This window comes from Xyrauchen texanus, chromosome 48 (genome assembly GCF_025860055.1).
Source record: "Xyrauchen texanus isolate HMW12.3.18 chromosome 48, RBS_HiC_50CHRs, whole genome shotgun sequence".
NCBI classification, from domain to species: Eukaryota; Metazoa; Chordata; class Actinopteri; order Cypriniformes; family Catostomidae; genus Xyrauchen; species Xyrauchen texanus.
Window position 1 is genome coordinate 4,606,475 of NC_068323.1, and position 23,000 is coordinate 4,629,474.

General features: G+C 34.7%; 2 protein-coding genes across 2 annotated transcripts in view; one reads left to right on the plus strand and one right to left on the minus strand.

Annotated features, from left to right (window-relative positions):
• The window catches only part of LOC127639470 (uncharacterized), a 376,863-nt gene that overhangs the window by 268,606 nt on the left and 85,257 nt on the right, over positions 1–23,000 (minus strand). The window lies entirely within an intron of this gene.
• LOC127639405 (uncharacterized) overlaps positions 1–23,000 on the plus strand; it is a 41,276-nt gene that overhangs the window by 2,584 nt on the left and 15,692 nt on the right. The gene's annotated exons all lie outside the window — the stretch shown is intronic.

A 23,000-nucleotide genomic window follows, 5' to 3' on the forward strand; every position in this document is an offset into this window, starting at 1 on the left:
GCACTGAGGTGTAAATGGTATCGGACACTATATGCACTGAGGTGTAAATGGTATCTGACACTATATGCACTGAGGTGTAAATGGTATCGGACACTATATGCACTGAGGTGTAAATGGTATCGGACACTATATGCACTGAGGTGTAAATGGTATCGGACACTATATGCACTGAGGTGTAAATAGTATCTGACACTATATGCACTGAGGTGTAAATAGTATCTGACACTATATGCACTGAGGTGTAAATAGTATCTGACACTATATGCACTGAGGTGTAAATGGTATCTGACACTATATGCACTGAGGTGTAAATGGCATCTGACACTATATGCACTGAGGTGTAAATGGCATCTGACACTATATGCACTGAGGTGTAAATAGTATCTGACACTATATGCACTGAGGTGTAAATGGCATCTGACACTATATGCACTGAGGTGTAAATAGTATCTGACACTATATGCACTGAGGTGTAAATAGCATCGGACACTATATGCACTGAGGTGTAAATGGTATCTGACACTATATGCACTGAGGTGTAAATAGTATCTGACACTATATGCACTGAGGTGTAAATGGCATCTGACACTATATGCACTGAGGTGTAAATAGTATCTGACACTATATGCACTGAGGTGTAAATAGTATCTGACACTATATGCACTGAGGTGTAAATAGCATCGGACACTATATGCACTGAGGTGTAAATGGTATCTGACACTATATGCACTGAGGTGTAAATGGTATCTGACACTATATGCACTGAGGTGTAAATAGTATCTGACACTATATGCACTGAGGTGTAAATAGTATCTGACACTATATGCACTGAGGTGTAAATAGTATCTGACACTATATGCACTGAGGTGTAAATAGTATCTGACACTATATGCACTGAGGTGTAAATAGTATCTGACACTATATGCACTGAGGTGTAAATAGTATCTGACACTATATGCACTGAGGTGTAAATGGCATCTGACACTATATGCACTGAGGTGTAAAGGGTATCTGACACTATATGCACTGAGGTATAAATGGCATCTGACACTATATGCACTGAGGTGTAAAGGGCATCTGACACTATATGCACTGAGGTATAAATGGCATCGGACACTATATGCACTGAGGTGTAAAGGGCATCTGACACTATATGCACTGAGGTGTAAATGGTATCTGACACTATATGCACTGAGGTGTAAATGGTATCTGACACTATATGCACTGAGGTGTAAATGGTATCTGACACTATATGCACTGAGGTGTAAATGGTATCTGACACTATATGCACTGAGGTGTAAATGGTATCTGACACTATATGCACTGAGGTGTAAATGGTATCTGACACTATATGCACTGAGGTGTAAATGGCATCTGACACTATATGCACTGTGGTGTAAATGGTATCTGACACTATATGCACTGAGGTGTAAAGGGCATCTGACACTATATGCACTGAGGTGTAAATGGTATCTGACACTATATGCACTGAGGTGTAAATAGTATCTGACACTATATGCACTGAGGTGTAAATAGTATCGGACACTATATGCACTGTGGTGTAAATGGTATCGGACACTATATGCACTGAGGTGTAAATGGCATCGGACACTATATGCACTGAGGTGTAAATAGTATCTGACACTATATGCACTGAGGTGTAAAGGCGTATACATTGACATCTGCCTTTTTATATCTGTAAATGTATTTCAACATGATAGATTTGGTATTTCAGCTTTTGATGCAATGCACCGCTCGTGTCCAGTGTAGACAGAGTCTCATTTTAATAAATATAATGACTATATTGTATGTGACAGAAGACTTGTAAGTTCTTGTTCGTAAGTCACTTTGGATAAAAGCGTCTGCCAAATGAATAAATATAAATGTAGAATCTATCTAGAAATGTATTTATTATTATTATTATTGATTACTTTGAAGTTTTTCTTACTAATCACAGTCATTTTACAGATATCTGAAATGATCATTTCCACCAGTGAAAACCAAATTACACACATCAAAAATGATTTTTACTAGTAATCATTCCTGATATGAACAACTGGAATTCCAACTAGTGAATTAATTCGATATCTTTAATTGTGTTTCAGGAGTGAATGAAAGTGAAAATAAAATGAGAATTATATTTTTACTGGTTGAAATTTCATTTGATATCAAGAATAAAAATTTTATTAGTGTAAATATAATGTACTGATATGACAAAATTACACTTCACTATTTGTAATTCATGTTTTCTTACAGGATGTTGAAGAGCAGAAGATTAATTTGATGAATGGGGCAGGACAGGAAAAGAGAGGATGCCACTGAATGACTCGACAATGCACACTATAAAATATGATATAAAACCTGCAGTCAAATCAAGAACATAAATTATAAATATTGCCTTTAATCTGGTGTTTCTTCTGGAACTGATTTTCTCTTTAAAATGTTTTTAAATCACTGTAGTTTGTTTACACCAGATTTATTTAACTGTAATTTTAACAAGTTTACTGTTAACATCTGTATATAAAAGTGTATTTGTACATGCGTGTATGTATGTGTGTATATATATATATATATATATATATATATATATGTCATATTGTGTATTTTTATATATAGTTATATTGTCTATTCACTTTACTTTATTCTATTTTTGTATTATCATCTTCTGTGTTGTTGTTTGTGCACTTTAAACTTCTGTCAGCAAGACAAATGTATTGTATGTGTGTAAGTGTACTTGTGCAATAAATCTCATCCTGATTCTGATTCAAATAATGTTTATTTTCTTGTTAAACATGACATACATTTTTACCTTTTCATATGATAAAATCATACTTTTTACATCTAAATGATTGCAGATATTGTTAATTGTTTAGTTTTTACCATATTTGTTTCGGTAATTCTCCTGAACAGTTCAACCCAGTTAACATAACATTATCGAGCAAACAGGTCTGTGGATGATGCAGTCAACGTGGGTTTGCATCACGTCCTGCAACATCTGGACAGACCGGGGACATACGCAGGATCCTTTTGTGGACTTCAGCTCGGCTTTCAACACAATCATCCCAGATATACTCCGGACTAAGTTAAACCAACTCCCTGTTCCCACCTCTACCTGTCAGTGGATTACCAGCTTTCTGACGGACAGGCAGCAGCTTGTGAGGCAGGGATCATCAAGGATGATCAGTGGAAACATGATGCACCTGAGCTTTTGAGTGTCATGGCAAAGGCTGTGAATACTTATGTACATGTGATTTTTGTTTTCTTTTCTTTTTTCTTTTTAGTAAATTTGCAAAGATTTCAAACAACCTTCTTTCATGTTGTCATTATGGGGTATTGTTTGCAGATTTTTTAGGAAAATAATTAATTTAATCCATTTTGTAATAAGGTTGTAACATATCATAAAATGTGTAAAAGTGAAGCGCTGTGAATACTTTCCGGATGCACTGTAGACATACAGTCCTAGTGCTTAACACATGCACAGAGCACTAGGTAGAACCAGGAAGTTATTTAATTAATCATGATCATTAAGTTGATTGCTGATGTCAAGATTTACAGTAGAGGTATATTTTGGAGGAATGTTTTGGTCTGTTCTCACCCAAAATCATGAAGACATTTGCTTCAGAACACATTTATTAAACTTCTGGAGTCTTATGGTTACAATTAAGCTTTTTGTCTTTTTCAGAACATGAAACTCCTATTCACTTGCATTTTATGGGTGTATTCACATCATACATCCATCAAAATATAAGTCACGTGACTTAGAAGCAGTAATGTTTAGATAGTTGGGCAAAGTTCTGGTATTCTGATACTTCTACAAAGATTTTATGATGCTCAGTGTTATGTGTATTGTTTTTAATCTATCAATATTCTGCTTCACAGGTGCCAAAGGCTCCATCCAAGTCTTCTCTGTCTGGTTCTGCCAAAGTATTTTGTTTTCACCTTGCAAAAATACATTGTGCAGTTACATCAGTGTCATTGCTTTGTTAATTCTTAATAAAGTGTGTAAATGTTTGTAGGCAAGTACTTTTTGCTGAGGATTTAGGTCTGTACATACAGATTTGTTATGCATTTCTGTGATGGATGAAATGGCTGAATAAAAACTTAAGTTGAGTTTTAAATAATTTATTTGAAAATAATGTATATTGTAAATCTCTTTTTATGTGATCACAACCACAGGTGGAGTGAGCACATGGCACAGGGATAACCATTCTAAAGCATCAATGGTCTTCTGCCGTGCAGACCCAAACAGCCACTTCAATGGTACATGTTCTTTTAATGGCCTCCTTCCCACTGGAGATTCTGATCCACAGCAATTTGAAAGGTAAACAGTTTCGAAGGCCAGGTCATAGTTTAAAAATTGCTAAATCTAGCAACAAAATTGTGAAGTTTGCATCAATGCTTAAGCCTGCTCTACGCAGCTGCTTGTTGCCGAAGGTTCGCACACAAATTATGTCATTGCAGCGTTGCTGGGTAAAAACTACAGAGTAGTTTAAAAAAAGGCTAATTCTACCTCTCCTTCATTATTTGCTTTACTGTCCAAAACATACCTATAAAAATATCTTTCAAATCCAGCATACCTATAGTTATTTTTCTTCAGTTCCACTGTTAAGGTGAACAAAAATATTTGGAAATGTAAAACTAGTTTGAAGACAATGGTGCATGCCCTCTGTACCCTATACAAATGTTCATGTATCGTGTATTGTCTTTTGTAGGAGGAATGAGTAAAACTGACTGTGGTGCAGAGAGAAGCCCTTGACAAGGACACCATGGCAGCAATATATGGTAAGTCAATAGTTGCTGTGCGTCATACTGTTTGAGTAGGTACTACATTTGTATTTGAATTTACTTCACAACCATTAAAAATGTATATCTATATGAATTAAATTTTGACTTTTTTTTATTTATTTTTTTTAAATACTATGAATTCGGACATACTACCATGTCGGCATACTGTTTTTCGAATACTGTATAGTAGATAAGTATTTGATTTTGGATAGAAAAATTCAGTTAAAGGATTAATTGAACCAAAAAATGAAAACAATTTCATAATTTACCCTCATGTTGTTCCAAACCTGTAAGACTTTAGTTCATCTTCAAAAACACAAATGAAGATCTTTTTTTTTTTTATGAATTAACTTTTTGAAGCGTTAAATTGGTAGTTAAATTGGCGTGGACTGTCAATGGAGGGACAGAAATCTCTCAAATTTCATTAAAAAATCTTAATTTGTGTTTCGAAGATGAACGAAAGTTTTATGGGTTTGGAATAATACGAGGACGAGTAATTAATGACAGAATTTTCATTTTTGGGTGAACCATCCCTTTAAAATATAGCTGTGATTTTTGTCTCTTACAGTGGCAGTGAAGAAGTTGTTTCCCAATGTGTCCAGAGGAGCTTTGGGGTTTGGAGTGAATTCTAAGATGGGGGAACTGAGATGGCTTGAAAAAAAGTTAATTTTTAGAAATTTAAAGTATGTCCGTTGCTTGATTTTTATTCAAATGTGTTACATACATGTTCACATTTTAGACATCATATAAAGATTTTCTTCAAATCTTACATGTGTGTATTTTCTTGTATTGAAATATATGGAGGGCAAAATATATTTTTAAATGCTTTTAAAATATATTTTCAAAAATGCCCAAAAAACTGTATTTAAAATGTATTAAGACAAATATTTTAGCAAATATATTTTTTGTATATTTTGAAAAAGACTCTACAATAGTTTTGGGCAAATGAGGACAGAAATTAGATTGGTACTGCAAATTCGCCCATATAATATTAATTAAGATTAAAATTACCAACTGGTTACCAACACACAACTATTGATTCACGACATTGCCACAACGTTGCTACGACAAACAGGCATCGTCACAAAGTTACGTTGTGGCGATCATAGACATAATAAATACATTATCTCTATGGTGGCGACGACTCCAGGAATTTCACTTTTCCGGTTGTCACGACGTAACCACTTACGTTGCCACGACGAAAGATTCGTAATGTGATTACGTTGCCGTTACGTAATGGTCACGTAATTTGGCTAGCTGGGAAAGCCAACACTGACCAGCTAAAACCAGCTAAAACCAACACTGACCAGCTAAAACCAGCTAAAACCAACACTGACCAGCTAAGACCAGCCTGACCAGCTAAAACCAACATTGACCAGCTAAGACCAGCCTGACCAGCTAAAACCAGCCTGACCAGCAAAAAAAAAAGTGTTCAAAACCCCTCTAAAACCAGCCTGATAAACCAGTTATGACTAGGCTGGGAGACCAGCCAAAACCAGCCTGACCATCTTAGGCTGGTTTAAGCTGGATTTTTCAGCAGGGCTGTCAGCGATTTGTAGCTGTTTTCAATGAGAGCTGGCGACTTCCGGCAACACGAGCGAAAGCGACCATTGGCCACAAGATGTGGGCGTGTCAAGCGACGAGACTGGCTGAAACGGCTGAAATCGCCCACTCGTTAAATTCTTCTTCTTGTGTTTTTTAATGGCGGTTGACAAGCCGACATATGGTGTATTACCGCCACCAGCTGGACTGGAGTGTGAAGCATTAATAAGAAGGAAATAAATAATAATAATTTATATAATATGTTTATTAAATCCTGTTTTCCTGAGATAATTAAGTATTTCTCTTTGTATTTTTGACTGTCCTGAGGCACAATTCAATAGGTTGGTAAGGTGAATTTGTTTGAATCTATAAATTTCTCAATTTATTTAATATCTGCTCTCTTTCCCTTGTAAACATGACACAATGTAATAAACATGTTCAACAGTCTCTGCTTCACCACATGTCAAGCATAATCCTGTTTGATGTTTCCCTGTTTTGAACAATGAATGATTCAAGCGAGAATGTCCTATTGTGTGATAATTGTATATTCTCTCCTATTATTGAGACATATTCTTCCTTTTCCAACTTGTTTATGGATATTGTATTGGTGTCTTCCCTTTTCTTCCTTGTTCCACATTTCTTGCCACTTTATATTCATAAATTCTCTAATTCTTCCTTTTATCTCTTCTTTACTGAGTGATATATGAACTTCAGCATCCTAATGATCCATTGCCTGTTTAGCCAGTTTGTCCACTATTTCATTTCCTTGTACTCCCACATGTGCTGGTACCCAAAGAAATCTCAAGACCATCCCCAGTTTCTGACTTCTTAGCAGATGTGTAAGAATCTCATATACTAAAACTTGATTCAGACCACATTTAATAAGCTATTTAGAAGCCACTCTGGAAAAGTGATATAATCCCTTTCCTTTCAAACCTGAAGTTCAGTTTACATACAATCATCCGTTCCATTATTTTACACAGATTTGATGTTAATGCAACAGGTCTATAATTGGCAGCATCATGTTCTTTGCTGTCTTTAATACAGAGATAATTACTCCATGTTTCCATGAAGAAGGAAGTCTTTCCATACTTTATTAAATAAACATAGTATAATATTCAATGAAAAGGTTTAATTGAATATTATATTATAATGGTGGTTAATGGTTTCATTGAATATTCAATGGTTTAATTTTTAATCATCATATATCATATTTATCCTTTCCTGGAGAGGTTTTCTTTACTCCCCCAATTAATCTCTTTAATTCATGTAATGAAAATCCCACATCAATAGAGTCACTAGAAGGCCTTTCCCCACCATAATATTTGGATGTTCCTTTCTACACTTCATTTCTTCTGATATATTATTATTACTCTGCATCTTTACAAACACCTGCTAACATTTCTGCAATCAAATCTAACAATCGTGCAGAAATCAGACCAAAAACAAGTCGAATAGAGACAACTCCAAAATAAATGAAAAAATTTACAAAATGTATCGACATCAGGGTGATCGAGGTTCCAAGATGGCTCCTTGGTTGCACGTGTTTTGATGAGCAGTCAGTGTTGCGGTCTTTCTGAAGAACATCTGAGGATCACTGAGAGAGAAGGCTGAAATTGTGGCGCTGCTGAAGAAGCACATAAAGAAAACAAGATAGTTATTTATCGGTGCTCGTGCTTTTGTAGACGGTGTTGAGATCTCGCCATGAACTTCAGATTTAAGGACTTCTACAAATCTCGTTTTAGGAGAAGCTCACATTTTTCTTGATTGTTACGCGTATATATAAGAAATGCAATTTTTTTTCTTTCTTTGCACTAAAAGAGGGATTGCTGTTCTCATCTGAACACATTTGTTGCGAGCGTTAAAGATTTGCTATAACCTATATACATCTTTTGCTTTAAAGTCTTCGTGTTCTTACGTTTGTATGTCTTTATCCATTGTCTCTTTTAACTGTAGAGGGTTATGCAATATTGTTAAACGGAAAACTATCTTTCTGTATCTTAAGCGCTTTAATACAGATGTTTTCTTTTTACAAGCATGTCATTCTAATGTCCAAGATGTACATTTTTGGAGATCGCAATGGGGACTAGATTAATGGATCTCTCACGTCACTGTCCGATCTGCTGATGGGGTTTGTATCTTGAAAAATCGCTTTAAAGGGAAAACATGAAGTTCTGATTGCGATGTGTCATGGACATTATATTTTACTTGCTGTTGAAATCCCAAACGTAATGTGTATTATTATAAATGTTTATGGATTTAATTCACAAAAAGACAATAAGGCCTTTTTTGACAGATTACGTGATCGTGTGGTTCGTATGTTGAATAGGTATCCCATTTACATTTTATGCATTTGGCAGACTCTTTTATCCAAAGTGACTTACAGAGCACTTATTACAGGGACAATCCCCCCTGGAGCAACCTGGAGTTAAGTGTCTTACTCAAGGACACAATGGTGGTGGCTGTGGGGATCAAACCAGCAACCTTATGATTACCAGTTATGTGCTTTAGCCCACTTCACCACCACCACACCAACATTCCTAGAGATAGCGTTAAAATGATTAAAGATAATAAGACTATAAATTGTATTTTATTTTAATGTAAACATGAAACATGAACATGTAATTATAAAATGTAATGCATATGAAAGAGCAAGATTTAATCTAACTCGAGCTTTAAGATCTCTGGGAGTAAATTACGTATCTCTTCAGGTTTTGCTAGGAAATGGCCCTAAGCAATCAAGAATTTATCAAGAATTATTTAATTTCTTAAAAGATACAAGATTTAGCAATAGAATATAAGATAGTGTTTTTTTTTCTTTCTTTCAACTTTCCAACCATTTATCGCTGCACACTCCAGTCTAGTAGGTGGCGGGAATTCACCAACCGCCATAAAACAACAGAAGAAAAGCGGGAGATTTGAAAAAGCTTTTGTCTGACTTGAGCACGAGATGCAGCTCCTTCTGTTGTTCCGTCTAAAAAGCCCTAAAATAGAAAAATAGATTAGAAAGCACATTTCAGAGTGAAGAGACAGAGATTTGGAAATAGAAGTTTGGATTGAAGGTTATCGAGTTTTCTCCAGAACATCGGATGAAAATGAAGATCATCTTTTATTTGCTCTTTGTGTGTTTTGTGCTCGATGATGGTAAGACATTGATACATTCTTCATATTAATGATGAAACATTCACAAACTGACACAGCTTCATATAATGATCCCGAATGTGTTTGTTCCGTGTTGGCCCATATATATATATATTTGTATTGCTTGACTGAAAATACAAAAATGCCACAGTAAACATAAAACTTAATACATAACGTCAAAGCTAAATAGCAGGAGAAAAAATACACATAATAAACAGGTAAATGACCAAGGGATAACAAAAATAAATAATAACTAAATAGATAAATAAAAAAGACCAAAAGAATATTGTACAAGGGGGTTAATTATCAAAGCATGTCTGCAAAAGTTTACACAATTTAATTTTTTTTTTATTATGCATACAATTTAAGGATTTGAGGAAGATCGCCAATTCCTTCTGGAAATGCACGAGGATGGGAGGATTCTTAAAAAAATCTAGATTTATGTATAAAGTAATTGGCCAAAACCACAATATTATTAACCACAAATTCAATATCACCATTGAGAAAAAAGACAGGTATTACATATTTCAAAGGTAACCAAACATGAAGGTCATCCCAGAATTTGTTTTGAAAATTTGCTAAAATAAAATAAATGTTCCAATGAATCTATGTCTGCTTCACAGAAGATGCATAAATAATAAATGAATAAATGTAATAATAAAAAAATAAAGGAATTGTCTTGATAAAACATATATAATTCGTTTTTAATAAAATGTAGTCCTGAATTTATTATTGCATGACTTTATTCCTTTATTATTTTCTATATTTATTTTTAACTTTATTTTTATTCTTTTTAACTTTTAATTATTTATTCATTTATTTTGCATATTTGTATTTATGTGTTATTAAATTGTTTTATGTTTATTTATTCCCTCATATATTTATTTCCATATTTATATATTCCCATATATATTTATTTATTTATACATGTATTTATTTGTACTTTTCTGTGTGCAACATGTAAATGAGGGGGCGGTCCTTGCGGAGCTCCAGTGCATCATTGGTCGAGAGCTCAATAGTATTATCAGAAGCAGATGGACGTCCCACCTCAGCACGCTCTGACTCGCACAGATTAAGAATATGCAGAGAAACGTTTTGCAGAGAGTTTAACAATCCAGGATGTGCTTCGACATTCATACCGGCATACAGCTCTCCTAAAACATCAATAAGCACCTCTAATCCAAATGAAACAGTTATTTGATGTGGTCGACTTCATTCACAAGTGTCGCAACTCTCTAGATATATGTGAAGCGTCAGCTATAGATTTATATACACACATAAACAATCAGGGAAATGAAGCATGGTTGTATCTTTTACAATGAACAATCATAACAACAGAAAACAATATTATGGATTTGCGGACATCAAAATATGAACTTATATACGCAGAAAAAAAAAGAGAAGGACAAGGTTAAATCATATCATTTATGAAACTTGCTCATTTTGTGGTTTTGTTGAAGAAACAGCTCCCCATTTATTTTGTGATTGTAGTATAACCAATAAATCTTGAAGTGACTGAAGCTCTTATGTTTTTAGCCCCACAAATAGCTAGTTTACACAATATATGACCTGACGTCACATCAAACCAAGTCAAGAGTAATCGAGCACACGCTTCAGTCAACAATAAGCCAATGGTAAACAGGCCCCGCCCACATCATTATCATACAAGAGACAGAAATGTAAGAATAAGTACAAAAGTAAATAAATGTGGGAATATTTAAATATAGAAATAAATACATGTGGGAATAAATAAATATAAAAATAAATGAATGCATAAATAAATAAAAAATTAAAGAATAAAAATGGTTTAAATAATAAAAATAAAAAGAGAAAATAATAAATAAAAGAAAAAAAGTCATACAAAAATAAATTCAGGAATAACTTTCTTTAAAAACTAATTATATTTGTTTTATCAAGACATTTATTCCTTTATTTTCTTATTATTACATTTATTTATGTATTTATTATTTTTGCATGTTTTGTCCTCCATATGCAGCAAGCCAATGCCCATTAAGATCACCTAAAAAGTCACAACATTCCCAGGGCATTTGTTAAGGCATATGTTGACACCTGCTGATCGATTGGAGCAATGACTAAACAAAATTTTATCTCCCCACTGCATTTTCCAAAGAGCAGCATCCTCTTCAGTGGAGGGAGTCTCTTGCAAAAAACAGTGTGACTTCTGCCCTTTACAAAACATAAATATACCTTTACATTTTACAATGTCCCTTGCATTTAACGAGCAAAAAGATAAACAAGACTTTAAAGAGAACATGCGCTCACCGGAACTCACAGTGAACAAACGACTTATGAAACGAAGAATGAAACTGCAACAGTTACAAAAACAAAGTCCTTCAAAAATCCCATTTTTCCAAGTTCCATCATCAGCCAAAAATCTGCTTCCCCTCGATGAAAGCAAAAGGACCACGAAAGAACGCCACTTTTCCTTCATTACGTGCTTGTTTAATGGGAGGCCAAAGCGCTTCTCGAGCATCTCTGTCCTCTTTAAGTCCTCTGCGAAATGAATGCCTGCCTCCTTGCACACGGTTGATCCTTCTGACAACACCCAAATTTGATCTCTATAGATTCTCTTTTTTGGATTCTCTCTCTTCTCAGCAGGAAACCGATTGAGTGCATACTCCAGGTAGGGAAGGAGGTATTGCAGGGTGGCAGGCTTCTCCCTTAGAGATAGGGTGAGGGGCTCAGTCATCCGTGAGGAGCTCGGAGTAGAGCCGGTGCTCCTTTGCGTTGAGGTGGTTTGGGCATCTGGTAAGGATGCCGCCTCCCTAGGGAGGTGTTTCAGGCACGTCCAGCTGGGAGGAGGCCTCGGGGAAGACCCAGGATTAGGTGGAGAGATTACATCTCCACACTGGCCTGGGAACGCCTCGGGGTCCCCCAGTCAGAGCTGGTTAATGTGGCTTGGGATAGGGAAGTTTGGGGCCAACTGCTGAAGTGGCTGCCCCCGCGACCCGACTTCGGATAAGCGGTTGAAGATGGATGGATAGATTCTCTTTGAAAATTGAACGATGATCTGCCCCATGCGATTTCATACCTTTCTGCCAATTCGATGAACTGTGTCAACCGCCTCTTCCATTTCCCAGGGCACTCCAGGAGCAATCTTTAAAAGCAGCGAAATCACCTCTGCTCTGATGTTCTCGTTCTGATCTCTGGCGAGCCTTTGATGCGTAAGTAGCGATCCAGTTCTCCTACCCTCGCCTTCAGCTCTTTATTTTCCTGTTCAAGAACCGAAAAATTCAGATCCATTTCAGATGCCTTCTGCTTGTGAGCTTTCAGCTCTCCCTTAACCTCGGAGATGACACTTCAGTTCTCTTCCATTTTCTTTGACAACTCCAACTTTAAATCCTGCTGGTCAAACCTCCTTCCGAGAGAGTGAATAGCCTCGAGGATATCCGCATTAGAAATCTCTTCCTCCTGCTCAGGACACACTTTGTTCATAATGTGTACATTGCTGGGGTAACAGGTAGATTCGCATCACCAGTTTCCTCAAAGACGCTTATTTGCAGCAGCAGCTACCTCCATCACTTCGGCGTAATCATGCTCGTTTCTGTTACTACTCACTATCTTCAGATTTTTTTGCTCTGCTTGCCATCTTTAGACGATGAGAAATGTATTACTTTGCGAATCTAATTGGGAAAAGTCTAAAAATAATTGTGTTTGTGTCATCTTGACAATATGACCTGTAAAAGAATCATTTTCACAGTGTTTTCCTGTTGTGCATCTTGAAGAGTGACTGTTCATTTGTGTCTCCAGGTGTGTTTGGTGTTGATGAAACGAAGACGTCTGTGTCAGTGATGGAGGGAGATTCTCTGACTTTACACACTGCTGTTACTGGATTACAGAATGACAAATCTAATTTTATTAAATGGTATTTTAATGGCACCCGTGTAGCTCAAATCTATGGAGATCTCAGTGTGTTCTGTACAGATGTGAAGTGTCCAGGTGGTATTGAGAGATTCAGAGACAGACTGAAGTTGAACAATCAGACTGGATCTCTCACCATCATGAACATCAGAATTACAGACTCTGGAGATTATCTACTACGGACCATCATCAACAACATCAATGATAGAAAGACATTCACTGTTACTGTCCAACCTGGTGAGTCATTTAATATTGGCTTCTAATTTGTATTTCTTGATATAATGGTACATAAACCAATGTTAATGTGATATATGTGGAGAACGTGTCTTAAGTATTTTAAACTTGCATATAGTCTTCCCCGTTTCACTGATAAGTTTAATTATTTAAAAGCAAATATTATTAAATAATCTTTTAGGTGCACAATTGTTGTTATTTCCTCAGTTCTGTCCTCTACTATGGTGGAGGTTTATTCACCCAAAAGAAGAAACTGTTCATGTGTGTTTCAGGAGTGTCTGCTGCTGAAATGAAGATAAAGTCGGTGATTGAAGGAGATTCTGTCACTCTACACACTGATGATACTGTAAAACAGGGAGATGTTGTGATGACGTGGTATTTCAATGACACTCGTATAGCTGAAATGAAGGAAGATCCCAGTAAGAGCTGTACAGATGTGACGTGTGATGAAGGTGCTGAGAGATTCAGAGACAGACTGAAGATTGACCATCAGACTGGAGATCTCACTATCACAAACAGCAGAACTACAGACTCTGGACTTTATCAACTAGAGATCAGCAGCAGTATCAGCAGCAGCTTCAGCGTAAAGAGCTTCAGTGTTAATGTCAGCGGTGAGGACGATTTCATCATTTAATGCAGATAATCAGATCTTCAGTTGTTATAAAGAGCTGATGATGATCACATTCAGTGACACTAATGACTGTCTCTCTTCATCATTACAGTATCAGACATAAAAACTCCAGATTCAGGTCTGTCTTCTGGTGCTGTAGCAGGAATATGTGTTGCTCTGGTTGTCGCTGTAACTGCTGGTATGATTTATTATTGCCGTAAGATCTCAAGACTAAGAGGACAAAATGGCAAGTATTACATACAGCTGATATAAAAGAGGAAAATATTAGATTAAATGGGTAAAAAGAGACAAATAAAATGTGTTTAATTGAGTTTTTATTCAACAGATATGGAGATGCGGCACAATGTTCAGGTAAGATACTTCAGTATGTGCATTACATCTTTCTGTCTCTGAATTTACAACAGATTCAGATCAGTTTGATTTCATCTGAAGCGTCTCAGAGATTATTTTCTGTGTTTTAGACAGTTTAACACACATATTCAGTATACGATACATCAGGCCCAAATATTGATATTATATCTTAAATGTACGCTGTAAACTGTGTTACTTTATTCTCATCTTTATATTTGTATCAAGCTCAACTTTAATGATTTATGCCAAAACAACAAACAAGCAGAAAACAAACATGAAGTAAAGATCATTGTCAATGTAATGCAGTAATTCATATTCATGATTAATGAGTCTTTGTGAATAGTTTGTGATCTACAAAACCTTCATTAGAGTCGATGATCAAACATTTTGTATTGGTGCATTACAGAAGATGATGATACAGTTTTTAAAATGAAGATTTATTTAGACAAATATCCTTCCTACATTTAAGACATTTAGTTTCATTTGGTTTATAGTTTTGGGTGAACTATTCCTTCAAAAGACTTCCATGTTCAGTAAATAATTACGTCTATAAAGTTTAATAATCAGATGAAACAAATCTTCTGCTGATGATTACAGTGTAGGTCATCAGTCTAACAGCTTGTGTACACTTGTGATGTTTCAGTTCTACTGATTTTAATAGTTCACCCAAAAATAAAATATTCTCATTATTTACTCCTCATGATATCTCAGATGTGTTTGACTTTCTTTTTTTAGCAGGAAACATTTGAAGAAAAATATCTCGGCTCAGTAGGTCCTTAAAATGCAAGTGGATGCAGATTTCTCTTTTGAAGCTCCAAAAATCACAGACAGTCATCATAAACATCATCCATACGACTCCAGCGGTTAAAATAATGTCTTCTAAAGCCACACGATTGATTTTGGTGCAAAAACAATCAATATTTAAGTAGTATTTAACTGTAATGAAGCGCTTCACAAGAGGGTGGAGTCCAAGCGGTCTCTCGTGTGTCGTATTCATGTTGGCATGTTACAGACGTAATCTCACGTTCTCTTCTCAGTTGGGACATTCAGGATAAGCACACAAACGCACCATTGTGAGTAAAGAAACGGATAAATACAGATCTAACCCAAAACCAGTGAAGCTTCTGTTCAGTGTTCCTCCTTTTCATTTGTAAACAGCTGCTCTTCCGTGTGTCTCACAACACGATTATATCACATGCGTGTACCGCTGCCGACCAGAAGCATCATTTACTGTTAAAAAGTACTTAAATATTTATATTTTTGCACTAAAATGTATCGTGTCACTTTTGAAGACATTAATTGAACCGCTGGAGTCGTATGGATGATGTTTATGATGACTGTCTGTGATTTTTAGAGCTTCAAAAGAGAAATCTCCATCCACTTGCATTTTAAGGACCTGCTGAGATATTTTTCTATTTTTCTTCATATTTGTTCTGCTGAAGAAAGAAACAAACAAAATATCTTGAGTTCTGGCAAACTCTCCACAAACTTGCCTCTCAGTATTTTCACATGTAAATGAGCTTGTGATCAGATTTAATCACATGCAGGATATAAATATCAGAATATAAGTTCAAATGCTCATTTGTGATCTCAGGAATGAAATTATTACTAATGAAAGTGTTTTTATATCTGTAAAAGTATTTCAACATGTTTAGATTTGATATTTCTGATATCTGGAAATTGATTTTGTTTCTTTTGAAGGTTTTAATTGTTTTAATCAGGAGTGATTGAAAGATAATTGTGACAATAAAATGAGAATTATATTTTTACTGGTTGAAATTTCATTTTTAATATTAAGAATTTACATTTTATATTAGTGTAAATATAATTACTGATGTGACAATATTACACTTCACTATTCATAATTATATTCCTGATATCAAGAATTCTCTTTTTAACTGGAGAAAATATAATTTTTGATATTTAATTCATATCCTGCACATGAATACATTTGGAAAGGGGGTTTGAGATTCATTAAAGTTTAAACAGATAATTCAGGAGCACTTTATTTTACAGTTCTGTTCTACATTTACTTACTACATAATTACAACAACTCCAGTAATGACTAGATCCTAACCCTAACCTAACCGTAACCCATATTAAGTACATGTAGTTCCCTCATATTACTCAGTACTTTCTTGTGCAAGTACACTGAAAGTACACATACTGTAAAATAAAGTGCAACTGTTACTTTCTCAGTCAAATGAAACATTTCAAAAAGACTTTATTCACTTCAACAGTAAATGTGTGTTGTGTAAGTTTGAGCTGTTTTCTGCCCTTCTGAATCACAAATCCTGTTCATTTCTTTGATCTTCTGTGAATCTGTGTTTTCTTACAGGAGGATGAAAGAGAGAACGAGACTCATGTGATGAATGATGAAGGACAGGAAGAGAGAGAGGAAGAGAGAGAGGAAGAGAGAGAGGAAGAGAGAGAGGATGCAACTGAATGACTCGACAACAGTTTGTGCTGCTGCTGCAATTCCTGCTTCTGTTCTGGTATAACGCTGCTCTGATCGAGGATCAGTTTTCCCACCTCAAATCCAAACCTCACTTACTATTGAGAAAGGGAAATCTGACTCGAGATCTTTCATAGAATTTTGCTGCTGTTGGAAAGACTTGATGCTTAATAGCCAAATTATTCAGTTTTACTGACATGAAACAAGAATCACAAACACACTTTCTCTAGTCTTGAGTTGATGAATTCAGAATACTGGAAACTTTCTGAACAGTGATGAATGTGTTTCATCAGATCATCTGAAGCGCTTCTCAAACATTTCAGTTCCAACATTTGATCAAATAAGAAGCAAATAAATGTTCCCTTTAATCTTTTATTTCACTAAAGCAACACACACGAGCCTCAATGAGTAAAATCAATGTGCCTGTAGTTAATATAAAAAGACAATCAAAACCCTCATCTATGCATGTCATTATATTAATGATATTTATACTGTAGTTAAGATAAAACCTGCAGTCAAATCAAGAACATATATTATAAATATTTCTTCTGGAAATATTAAAATCTGATTTTCTCTTTAAAATGTTTAAATCACTGTAGTTTGATTTATTCATGTGGGTCATGCAGAGACTTCTGGAAACACCAGATTTATTTATTTATTTAACCGTAATTTTAAAAAGTTTACTGTTAACATGTATATAACAGAAGTGTATTTGTACATACATGTATGTATGTATGTATGTATGTATGTATTTGTGTATATATATATATATATATATATATATATATATATATATATATATATATATATATATATATATATATATATATATATATATATATATATATATATATATATATGTTAAGATCTTATTACAGATGTTTATTTTTGGTGTTTGTCTGCTGTCCTGTGCTCAGATGAGTATTTATAACAACCTATTGGGCAAAGAAAGAGGATCATTCATACTTTGAACACAAGATGGCGCTCTCTGCTTAGTGTGCAACTTTTAGGATGCATCCTTTCACACTACGAACACTTCCTGTATTTGTCTCCTGCTGAAGTATTAACATTTACCAAATATGTCCAATAGATAACCAGAGCAAAACATGCTAAATAATTATTGATGTGTTTCACGAGCTACAAATTGACCAAAAAAAAAAAAACTTTATAAGCAAATAGTTGCATATTATTTGATCTATTTCTCCAGAATCAACTCAAGATTTGAGAAAGTGTGTATGTGCTTTTTGTTTGTTCAGTATTTCTTAGCTGTACCCGAAACTGCCCCCTATCCACTAAATAGTGCACTATTTTGGGTGTCGGCCATTTTGTAGTGGTGTCCGAATTCATTCCCTACATCTCATTCCCAACCTATCAAAGATAAGGTCACTTATCTTGGGATAATTATAATGAAAAATGAGGAGGAAAGTTGTTCTGAAAATGTTTATTTAATTAGTGATAAGACAAAGAAGAAGCTAAATCAATGGCTGCAGAGGGATTTATCTTTGAAAGGACGAGTGCTGTTGACAAAGGCAGAAGGTTTATCCCGTCTTACTTATGAAGCTATCCCTTTGTTTGTCAACAAAAAGCTCTGTAAATCTATTGATAACTTGCTATTCAATTTTATTTGGAAAAACAAGACGCATTATGTGAAGAAATCTGTTATTATAAACATATTTGAACGTGGTGGTCTAAACTTTCTAGATTTTACAACCCTCAATAATACTTTTAAAATAAACTGGATTAAACATTTTCTAATAAACCCCTCATCTACTTGGAATTTTATACCCAAGTATATTTTCTCTAAGGTTGGTGGTCTAGAATTTTTACTTTTATGTGATTATAAAATAGAAAAGATTCCGTTAATTTTATCTGAATTCCATAAACAAATTCTCTTAGCATGGTCTTTAGTCTACAAAGATAATTTCTCCCACATAGGTGCTTCATCTGGAATAATCGACTTATTACATTCAAAAATAAATCCTTATTTTATAACACTTGGTTTAATAATAACATACTCCTTGTATCTCGTCTGTTGAACGATAACGGTTCATTATTAAATTATTCTGAATTCCTTCACACTTTTGGCATTCCAATCACCCCAAGAGAATTTGCAATTGTCATGGATGCATCCCATCTGGTATTTTAACTCTCTTAAAAGGGACTGGAAAACCGGATTGACCTATTTTGGATCCTAGGTTGACCTCGGCTGGTGATATTGTTTCGGACTTTCGGAATTGGGGATATATATGGAATTTACCGTACAAATACCTGCTTACGAATGAAGTAAGAGAAATCTCCTTTAAAATTTGACAGAGATATTATCCTGCTAAGCAATATCTCCTTAGGTTTAAACTTGACATATGTGTTAACTGCTCTTTATGTGGTGTGTGCCCAGAAACAATGGCACACCTGTTCTGGCAATGTCCCTACACCAGCACTTTTTGGAAAGTTTTGTCCCGATACATTGCTGGTAAGCTTTTCGCTAATTTCTCTCTGTTATGGAGGGATGTGCTGTTTGGTCTCCATGCTAACAAAGGTAAAACTCAGGAAGAAGTATACCTAATTAACTTATTGATCATTTTGGGGAAATATCATATTCATAAAGCCTAATTTAGTCATTCTAAACCTTCCTTTGTTGCTTTTGGTAAAGAGACGCAACAGTACCTTAAATCCATCTATGACTCTAAAAATAAGAAGGCTGCTAAAACTGTTATGTTCTACCTTTAATGTATTTATTTGATTCTCCCCCGGGCTCTTTGTTTGTTTAATATGCTGTATTCTGTATTAATGACGTTTTTGTATGTTCTTACTACTTGTTTTGTTAATCTTAAATACAATTTAAAATAAAAAAATAAATAAATACATGGACATGGAGCAATACGTTGTTTTCTGAAACTATTAAAGAGTCTCTCTCAGGGAAGAAGACATGACTGCAGAAAAACTAAGTCGCATTTTCCAGGATATTTTTCAGTGACTACTGAGAGTTTAACTTCTTAAAATGCTAAATCTCTAAATGATTAATGATGTTACATACAGAGTATTTAACGTTAAGGGATAATCCACGACGAGGCGGACTTCTGACTGTCCGCTACACCTCCACTAACTTTAATGGGGTTAACTAAAATATTTGTATGAGTTTGTGTTTGGCGCCTTTTACGGCTGCAGTATGTGAACTGAACCTGGAAAATGCAACTTAGTTTTTCTGCAGTCATGTCCTCTTCCCTGAGAGAGACTCTTTTATTGTTTCGGAAAACAACGTTGTAACAGTCTTAGCTGTCACATTTGTATTTAGTGTCGTACTCATCACTAGGTGGCGCTTGAGCGCTAAAACCCCTGGTATATAATCTGGCATGTATGATAGAAGAAGTCCGTCTGTTTGGAAGAGGGGAGCATGGGATTATACTAACACCTCAAGCAACACTCAAAGGAGTCAGAAAGTAATTGAAGAACACTTGAAGGGTGACTCTCTGTTTTTTGTATGAGTGGATTTTCTCCAACATCGAAGTGATTTGGACATCTTCCTAAACATTGACCATTTAAAAATGTCATGGTAGTGATTCCATACTTGCCGAATGAATCATTCATCTACGATCTGATAAGTTTTTTTTATGTTTATTGTCATTTTTTTCTATTGGTTACTTTACAGACTGTCTTTTGGTATATTGTTTTGACCGCACTGGTTTCATTTCAATTTATTCTCTCATGTACATTGTTCTGTTTATTTCTTCTGATTTACCAAAAACCATAATTCATATAAAGGTATAAAAAAAAATTTCTGCTCTCTAGTGTTTGTGACAACCCACTGGAAAAACTAATAATAAATAGCAGCGCTAAGTTAATCTGTTATTCAGATATATATATCTGCGTGCTGCTCTTGTGGCTGCTGGTTATAACGTATCGCTCAATGACGCAGCACGTACTTTCTTTCTTTTTTCTACACATCTCCGTCCTCATTGGCGCTCTTGTCACGTGAATGACCACATCCGGTCTCGGAATATGAACAAACGGTCCTTTTTTCGTTTCTGTTTTAAAGTAATTACATTTTTTGTTTTTGAATACCCGATTCTAAAAGGAAAATCAAATGACCAAAAGATACACGGACCTTTTCTTTACTCCCCCAATTACTCTCTTTAATTCATGTAATGAGAATCCCACATTAGAGTCACTAGAGGCCTTTTCCCCTCCATAATATTTGGATGTTCCTTTCTACGCTTCATTTCTTCTGATATATTATTATTACTCTGCATCTTTACAAACACCTGCTAACATTTCTGCTTTTTCGACATTTGTCACAGCTCTTGCCCCATTACTCATGACAGGTAGACCAAAATCTCTTTTTAAACCCATTTTTCTGATCATACCCCATGCTTCACTGACGTCTATATTCTCCCCTATAGAATTACAATAACTTCTCCAGTAATTCTTTTTATCGTCTCGAATTACCCTTCTCACATTTGCTAGTGCTTTATATATATATATATATATATATATATATATATAAATGTCTTCTAAACCTTTCTAAAGGCCTTATTCCTCGCCTGTACTGCTGTGCTACATAATTCTGTCCATCATGGAACTGATTTCTTTCTTTTTGTTCATTTATTTTTCCCAATGACTTCACATAAATTCACATTATAACTTTCTACATCCTCCATTTCCTCGTTTAAATTCAACTCTTGTTTGTCACTTTTTTTTATTAATGCTTACAAATCTTTTACATAAAGAGCCAAGAGGTTTATTAAAACAAACAACAACACAAAGGAAAATAAATAAAAAAGCAGTTAATTAATACAAAAAAATATTCCTTAAGATGTCATAGCTAATACAATAAAATAAAAAATAAAATCTTTTCAAAACAAAGTTGAAAGTTGGGAATGATTTGATCTCTAACAATCTTGCAGAAATCAGACCAAAAACAAGTCGAGTAGAGACAACTCCAAAATAAATGAAGAAATGTTTCTGCCTGCAGACCACAAAATATACAGAATATATCTATAACTAGCAAAAATTAGGAAAATTGAGGAGAAAATTGGCAAAACTTCCGTCTTATTATTTAAAACAAATAGAGGAAATGTCTGAATTGGACAAAGCAGAACTTACTGAGCAGAAACTTCAATTAGAAGAAATGTACAAAAGAAAGACTGAAGGAGCCTTTATAAGATCTCCAAGAAAATATCTTGAAGAGGGCGAAAAGAGTTTAGAATTGAGAGACAACAAGCAAAAAATAATTATATTGAATATTAATGGTGATATTGCCGAGGACCCAAAAATATTTGCTAATTTTTGTCCTGAGTTTTATAGTAATCTATACACCTCAAAATACAACATATCTATTACATTAACAGAATTCAGTGTGGCTTTTTAGAAATGTGTCTGCACTCTCTGTCTGTCCTCCCAGACCTGAAAATACCCCAGTTGGTTCGATTTGCTTTTCCATGTTAAAATCAAACAATTATAAAATGAGATCCTTATTTCTGAAAGAGAGTATCTCTACTCATGTTAGTTTCTATTGGAACAATCTCTTTAATAATGTCAACTGGACTCAAGTTTGGTCTTTCCCCAAACATTTCTCCTTACAAATGAGGTTAAGGAAATCTCACACAAAATAATTCATAGAGTCTATCCTACCAAGCAATTTTTACAAAACTGTAAAAGTGATATTGAAATAAAATGCTCTTTCTGTGAAAGTTCTACTGAAACTGTTTCATATGTTTTGGTCCTGCCAAGATGTTTCTGGAATGATGTTGAGAGGTTCATTGCTGTTAATGTCTTAAAAACGTTTCTCTTATCCTATATGTGATATTAGGTTATTATATTAAAGACCATTTCTCAAAGGACGCTGGTTTCATTATAAATTGTATTTTATTTTATTTTATTTTAATGGAAACATGAAACATGAACATGTAATTATAACATGTGATGCATATGAAAGTGCAAGATTTAATCTAACTCAAGCTTTAAGATCTCTGGGAGTAAAAA